Below are 8936 nucleotides of genomic sequence, written 5' to 3'. Positions count from 1 at the left end.
TAAAATCGTGGTGTACCACCTGACAGGTTCTTTCCATAAGGAAAGGTGAAGTATCCAATTGCTAATTACGTATCAAGTGAGCACTGTTCAACAGATTGGGCTGGTAATGCTATTAACAGAAGTTCTATTTTTTGTTTGTTTGGGGGAACTTGGTTACGTGGCGTAGTAAAAAACAGAAAGCAATGTTAAAGTCTTTTGTTGAGGCCGACTATAGGGGTATGGCAGAAGGAAATATGTGAACTCCTTTGTATACGTAAACTTTTAAGATGTCTTGGCTTCGAACCAAAGGAAACTATGAAATTATGTTGTGCCAATAAGTCTGCAAGGGAAATAGAGAATAATTTGGTACAACATAATAGAACAAAGCATGTGGAGGTTGATAGACACTTTGATGAATCTTGAAAGGAAGATTGTGTCTATACTGTTTGTGAATTTATGGGAGCAACTGGTTGATGTTCTTGCTCATAGAGTATCAAGTAAAGTTTTACAATGACTCACTTATCAAGTTGGGTATGTATGATATCAATGCACCAACTTGATGCAGTGTGTTGACTTTATTGTAGATATTTTATGAGTCCTATATTTGGTAGGATTATAATTTGTAATTGGTTGTTATCTTTAGGATTTAGTTTTCTTATCTTTTGTAATTACTTTCTTTGTAAAATAAGGCATGCGTGCCTATACATTGTAAATTCTAATAATGAATAAAGTAACACAGTATTCAACGTATTTCATTCTTTGATAAGCCCCTTATTTATAGGCTTATGATAATGGGGCTATCCCATACGTTACAAATGGTTGTATAATAATAGCACTTACGAAATTAGTGGTCCATCCACCAGCATAAGAAGCTACGAGTCCATCCACCCACATTTACAACAAATTCTGTAATTTCTAGATATTAATTCCTTACCAGCCTGATTTTGTTTTGACGAAAAAGAAAAAGCTAGATTCTGTTTGATGCTTTTTAAGAATATGTTATTAAAACACTGTAAAGTTGAGGAAAATCTTCCAAAACCCTATATATATATATATGGTGTCCATTTCCTTTCTTCCCTCCAGTTTTCAATCACATTAATTTCTAGAATGGCTTTGTGGTTTAGTTTCATGGTATCCTCTGTTTCTCTTCTATCTCAGCTAGTTATTATATTGCAACCTTGTAAAGTGCATGGTAATGGTGATGCAGGCGAAGATAAACAACTAAAGCAGTCAAATGGATGTGATTATTTTCAAGGAAGTTGGATAATTGATAATTCATATCCATTTTACGATTCATCAAAGTGTCCATTATTCATCGATCGAGAATTCGATTGCCTGAAGAATGGTAGACCAGATAAAGAATACCTCAAATATAGATGGAAACCGGCCAGTGACTGTGACCTTCCAAGGTAAACAACTTGTTTTCTTATCTGCCAATTTTTTCTCCTTCGAGACTAGCTATTTGATAGTCTTCTTCATACATATAAGGCATTTTAGCCAAGGTGGTCCCCAAGATTGTCACGACTTCTCATTTTGATCCTTAAGATTTAAAATCGATAGAAGTGGTCCCTGAGATTGTCCACCTTCAATCATTTTGGTCATTCTGTGAAAAATCTCTGTTCAATTGAAGAAAACACCAGTTACCATCAATTTAATAGTGATTTCTCATAGAAGAACCAAAATGATTGACGGTGAACAATCTCATGGACTACTTCTACCGATTTTAAAGCTCAGTAATCAAAATGGGAAGTCATAACCATTTTGGATAAACAGCCTACATAAAACTATTTGCACTGCATTACTACTGATTACACCTCTCAGAGGTAACCCTTTATTATATATCTAAGCTTCTAGCTGAGGGGTTTTTGAGTAAGTTTATTTGAGGAACATTTTTGTAAGGCTCATGGATATTGTATTTGAAATCATTCTTGCGAAAAACCGCTCAAATTCGAAACTATTTAACCACTCAATTAAATGATTATCATTTTAGTCTCTTTCTTATAACATTGTGTATGTCTATTTTCTTCATTAGAATTAGATGTTTGAATGAAATAAAATTCAAAGCGGACCCAAAGTGTCCTCAAATAAAATTATATAATTTTCAATTAAATATATCTCATTTATGCAATATATGGTGCAGATTCAATGGTGAGGACATGCTGAGCAGGGTAAAGGGGAAGAGGATCTTATTCGTCGGGGACTCTCTAAGCTTCAACCAATGGCAGTCACTTACATGCATGTTGCACACTGCAGTGCCCCAATCAAATTATACTCTAGATGACTCCGCATTTTCTTTGCCTGTGAGTTTTCTGCAGGCATACATGTCTACGATCTCTACTCTCAAAGAACTATGGGCGTTCATGAAGGCCATATCTTATACATTTCAATTACTTGGGTCTTTGAAGTATTAGATTACTAAATTTAATTAATGAATTTTCTTATCTGTGACTGAGCAACAATTATTTAGAATTTATCATTTCGATCAAAAAAATTTGAATTAAAATTGATCTTAATGTGTCACTGACCGGACTTTTATTTGTATCTTTGAATCGGGTGCTTTTAGGCTTATAAGATGTTAAGTATCAATTACTAAGAACTGGAGTTTGCAGGAATATGGAGTTTCTGTTACACTATCTCGAAATACATTTCTAGTGGATCTAGTCAAGACAGAGATAGGCGAGGTTCTCAAGCTTGAGTGGCAAAGCATGGAAAGGATACGACATGCTTATCTTCAACACTTGGCATTGGTGGCTCCATACAGGAAGCAAGCAACCGTAAGATACTAAATTACTAATCTCAGAAATTAATATAGTTTTTAATATATTCATACTGTAAATTAGGATTGAACATTCGAATTCGATTATAATTTATCAATGTTGATTCAATGCCTCATAACGTACATATACATGTATATGTGTGTGTCTGTGTATATATATATATATACACACACGGAAGATCTCAAACATAGACGGTTCGGATTGTGAAAAATATTAAGAAGTAGGCCTCAAAAAAAAAATATATATATATTATATAAAAATTGTGTAAAAAATGATGTCACAAACCCGTCCCCTATGTTAAATATATAATCATGGTTTAGAAAAATTATTCACATTTGTGGAGTAGTAGAACCTTACTTTGCATGCACTCCTTAGTGTAAAAATATCGACATACTCAAAAGAAATAATTAATCTCTTGTTGTATTGGAGTTTCAGATGGGACTACATTGAATCAGGAGGTAAAATACTCAAGGATATGGACCGTTTGATTGCTTTTAGGGAGGGATTAACTACTTGGTCCAAGTGGGTGGACTCGAATGTTGATGCTAACAAGACCAAAGTTTTCTTTCAAGGCATTTCTCCAACCCATTACGAGTATGTTCTTATCATCTTTTTAAATCTCACTGCCAGGTACAAGTTTTTTTAGAAATATCAAATATCACGTCCAATAGTGTTGGTGCCACATAATTTATCTAGCACATTTATTTACTAAATAATGTGACAGTGTACATGTTAATTTTTTAGTAAACCTCAATGTATTAGTTTATGTGCTGTGAACAGGTCCTAGTACATTAACTATAATAATATGATTGGTTGGAAATTTGAAAAAAAAAAAAAATTTAAATTATATTATAACACTTGATGTATCAAACTATGTTTTTAATACAATGAAAAAATGTAAAAGTAACTAATTATTTTTTGGATACTGACGGGGCAGTGGAAAAGAATGGGACGACCCAAAGGCAACTTGCAATGGACAAACTCAACCTGTTAGTGGATCGATCTATCCAGGAGGTCCCCCATCAGCAACAACTGTGGTCAAGGATGTCTTGACCACAATGTCAACGCCAATAACTTTGTTGGACATAACGTTACTATCGCAATTACGAATGAACGGGCACCCATCTGTATACGGCCTCAATGGAAAACATGGAAATGATTGTAGTCACTGGTGCCCTGCTGGTGTCCCTGATTCATGGAATGAACTATTGTATGCTATTCTTGTGACTACTGACTAGAGAAGAACTTGGGCACGGCCGCACGGGATGTTATGGTGATTGGTGATGATGTCGAGTCATGGAAATTGTTCTCGCTAGCTAGAGGAGAAGATATAATAATAAACTTAACTGTTAATTCAATTAGAACATGTAATAGAGTTCATATATGTAACAAAGTTTCAAAGTTTCCAACCGTTTGGGGTGCAGTTTGGGTTGATTGAATTTTGGATCCAAATATTGCCCCAAACCGTATGTTATAGGTTGCGACAATTTAAAATCACAATTTAACCACAGTGCCTTGGATATTAAGATTAGTCATATATCCTCGTCGATACGAACTCAGCAATTAAAACCTGAAGGGGTACAAAACAGAAAGTGTGAGTAAGCAGTAAAACCAAGCTTCCCAAAACTATTACCTTTCTATCAGTAATAACCCCTCACTATAATTCCCTTATCGTTTTCCATAGGACAGTACTACACACACACACACACACACACACACACACACACACACACACACACACACACACACATATATATATATATATATATATATATATATATATATCCACCCATGCTATAAAATGGCCAAAACCACGGGTATGCCATGTCCATAGACTTTACAATGCATTAACAAGTAGGCCAAATGAACTTAATCAATATAAAATGATACATCAGCCGAAATTACCTAACTTGACCCGTACGACTGTACTTATATCTCATCAATCATCCCTGCACACGAGTCGGAACCACCTCTAGTGGTCTGTACGACAGGACTAGGTGTAAATAAGTACGCTCAAGTGCTACGATCACGTGAAGACTGTGCGAATAATCACGGGTCACCTACGAGTCGGAACCACCTATAGTGGTATGTACGATAAGCATGTGCACATACCTTGAGTCCAAGGTGAGTGTGAGGTGCGGGAGGTGAACATCATGTGAAGGACTGTGCCCTGACCACGGGCGGGAGCACTAACACTGGGGTGCAGGTATCCATATCTCATCAATCAATACTAGCATACAAGTCGGGAGTCACCTATAGTGACCTGTATGACTTAATCTATAGCTCATCAAACATCCCTGCACAAGAGTCGGAACCACCTCTAGTGGTCTGTACGACAGGACTGGGTGTAAATAAGTACGCTCAAGTGCTACGATCACGTGAAGACTGTGCGAATAATCGCGGGTCACCTACGAGTCGGAACCACCTATAATGGTCTGTATGACAGGCCTATGCACCTACCTTGAGTCCAAGGTGAGCGTAAGGTGCGGGAGGTGAACATCATGTGAAGGATTGTGCCCTGACCACGGACGGGAGCACTAACACCAGGGTGCAGGTTTATGAGCTCTCAATGCATCTCAATATAACATGTGCAACTCATGGCAACTAGTCCGACAGTATCGGAGTTGCCTAACACATAAATGTAGTCATGCTATAACTCAATCGATTCAACTAATACCATAAACTCACCTGAACTTACCTGGGTGTCCTGCGTTCACCTTTGCACTTGAAAGCATTCCCAATAATTATATGCAAGTAATATACATATGGATATACCATGATGCAATCTAATACTCAACCATGTCGTAGCATTTTCAATTATATACAATACGGTGTGAAATGTACAATCAATAACGCCCTACTCTCGAACTACTTATTTTCAGGGATAATTATCCATGACAACCCAATTAACACTAATTTAACTAACTAATCACAAAACTAAAATTTGCCTTTACCAATTTCCTTCGCATTACTCAATTTCCCAAATAAGGCTTTTGTATCAAATATACTATGGCTGCATCTAACGTCTCGTTAGACTGTCTACATACCAAAAACAGGGATCAAGTCATTCGTAGTTCATATAGTACTTCAAGTATTCACAATAATTATATGAAGGTAATATACCTAATCAATTTAAAAGTTTCGATAGAACTCTCAATAATATGTACGATAAAAAGGAAAAGATTCACTCACCTGGAGTCCACGCTATGATTCTCTAACCCACGCATCGAGGTGTACTAAATGATTGGTGCATGTGACCAATTATCGAATCACATCTCAGAACTCTTATCAGTAGAATACGTAATTCACATAAAACACAACCTCAAGGGCATTCTAAAATAGTTTGAGACCCATTGACCACAAGTCAACAGTCGATCAAAGATCGACGGTAGGTTTACAACCCTGTATAACTCGACCCGGAAGATCCGCATATCAGATTTCCAATCCGCAACTCTCAAAGATCCACAATATGCTTCGAGAATAACATATTAAAATTTCATTACGATCCAACGGTCGGATATCCGCCAATTGCCTAAAATAAGTGGCCGTGAACATTTATTTTACTAACTTACAAATCCAATTCGGGAAGATCCGTACGTCGGATCATCGATTCACATTTTTATCAAGTAATATATCGTAACGAATTTAGATTCCAACGATCAACCTATGTCATTCAAATAATAAAACTAAATTCAAAACATTCGACATAGCCTAAAAATAACATTGGCGGCCCGCTGGCCACGCACCGCCACGGGTGGCAGTCGACCGCCCCGACTCGCCGGAAAATCCAACTATTTCCAAAAATTCTCAAACTTCACAGAAATGAAGATCTCAGTGAATGGAGCAACTTTCATACCTGCCACGAAGTTCAAAAGTGGACGGAAGATGGTCAATTTTGCCCACAAATCCGGCGGGTGCCTAAAACTGCCCTGTGTCGATTCGTCTTCTACAGTGGTCCAACGGGGTCAAGGTTGGTTGGGTTTTGCTCCTGGGATGATGGGCTACAAAGCCCAAGTGGTGGCATCGGCCATCACTTTGCCGATTTGCAGGAAAATAAAAAAGGGTGCCCAGAGCACCGTGAGAACCGCCAACTTTCGTGGCCTCAAACCGCCACATACCGTGGTTAATCAAGGTGGTTATTGGGTGGGTTTTGTAGAGGGGAATGAGAGCTTCAAGATGGTGGTGGTGGCGTCGAAAAACTCCATTGGAGTTAGCCGGAATCGGCCTTGGAAAATGGGTGGTCACACAGGGTCGGGCACAGGTGCACGGGAAGCTTTCCCTTTTTTTTCTTTCTTTTCTGATTGGGTCTTACCCTCTCCCTCTAATTTTAATTGGTTCCTTCCTATTTGTGCCTAAAATCTGATTGGCCACTTTCTCACAAGGTGATAATTCAAATAATTTATAACTAAACTTTAAATAACCATTTTCAAACGTCCATAACTATACCGTTATAATCCGGACTCGCAAACGAATTTCGCCTATGCGTTCACACCAACGAGTACTACGAGAATATGTTAAAAGAATAAGTCATACGTCTCTCTAGATGATGGTCAACATAAGTCAAAATCTTTGCCTCTATGGCATTTTTATAAATTCACGCTTTTAAAATAAAATAAAAATGTAAAATTTAGAACGGGTTGTCACATTATAATCCCACCCACCTTAAAAAGTTAAAAAATTGAAATGTTATTTTCCCACCCACTATTATTCCCAAAATAACCTTTAATATATACGTACATATGAAATTATAAAATTGTCTCTTAAAAAATATAACAAATAATATGTAAATGAAAACCACTAAAGTCTGGAAATTCAAATAGAAACGACAGAGGTATCTAAATTTAAAAGAATTCAACAACAAAAAATTTAAAAATACGATAGACAAATTCAAATGACCTACACACAAATTATTCTTCTACCTTTTTAATGGAAACATAATCTTCTACCTCTTCCGTAGAAGCGTCATCTTCTACATGTTTAATGAAAAAGTCATCTTCTAAGTCCATTGTTATTTTTTTACTTTCTCTGAATGAAAGGAGATGAAAATATGAGTTAGGGTTTAAGGTAAACAAATTGTCTCCCATGCCCAACCTGTTTTTTTTTTTTTTTTTTTTTTTTTTTTTAATTAAGCCAAAAATGATAATTAATGTCCTTATCAGTCTTTTTGTAAATGGACAAATTTGTAATTAAAAATTCATTAAAAGGTGGCTAGAAATGTAACATCTCACATCGACCAACGGAGAGGGGGTGATGTGCCTTATATGTACATGCCCATCTCCATATAACATGAGGCCTTTTGGGAACTCACTGGTTTCGGGTTCCATCGGAACTCCGAAATTAAGCAAGTTCAAGCGCAAGCATTCCCAGGATGGGTCCACTGAAAAGTTCTTGTCTGAGCTCCCAGAAACAAAAATGTGAGAGTGTGGCTGGGGCCCAAAGCGGACAATATTGTGCTACGGCGGAGCTGGTTTGGGATGTGATAGGAAAGATAAGACATTGGGATGGGAATAACATCACTCAAAATAAAATATCTACATAACAAAATAATGCTATTTGATTCAAAATTAATTTGCTTACAAAATAAAGCAATGTTATTTGATTCGAAGCTAATTTACCTATTGTTTGTACATATATCTTACAATAATAAAATGTGTCAAATATATGTAATAATATATGAAAAATAAGTTACCTACAAAATAAAAGAATATTACTTGATTCATTATTAATTTACCTACAAAATATATATTATTTGTTAATCATAAATTTACATATAGGTAAATGAATTACTTTAACATGTATGTTAGTATTGTGCATATATATATTTGAACGTATAGTAATACTACATATATATAGTTAAATTATATATATATATTGAACTTATGGTAGTGTGTGTGTGTTAGGGGTAATAGTATGTGCTATAATTATTTGTTCATTATAATTAAGATGAGTAATAACATTTATTGATTTGATTTGAATATTGCGGCATAAGCTGTAAACATTTTGTAATAATAGGTCAATTACTTTTCTACTTGACAGTCTTTTTTAAATTTGGATTTTATTTAGAAGTTTAGAATTAGATAGGTTTTTATCTAAAAAATGACTTGTAAGAATCTATATTTAAAGAACCCGTAATTCTTTTATCCAAAAAAAAAAAGTATAGTATTTCTTTTATCTTAGAAA

The 8936-nt window shown here is 35.8% G+C and overlaps 1 pseudogene; it reads left to right on the top strand.

Moving 5' to 3' along the window:
- The first annotated feature begins 960 nt into the window (after window positions 1-960).
- LOC137743932 (protein trichome birefringence-like 43) lies at window positions 961-3994 on the top strand (annotated as a pseudogene).
- The last annotated feature ends 4942 nt before the right edge of the window (window positions 3995-8936 follow it).

This window comes from Pyrus communis, chromosome 8, assembly GCF_963583255.1.
Source record: "Pyrus communis chromosome 8, drPyrComm1.1, whole genome shotgun sequence".
Classification (NCBI taxonomy): Eukaryota; Viridiplantae; Streptophyta; class Magnoliopsida; order Rosales; family Rosaceae; genus Pyrus; species Pyrus communis.
This window is presented reverse-complemented; position numbering and strand designations above follow the sequence as displayed.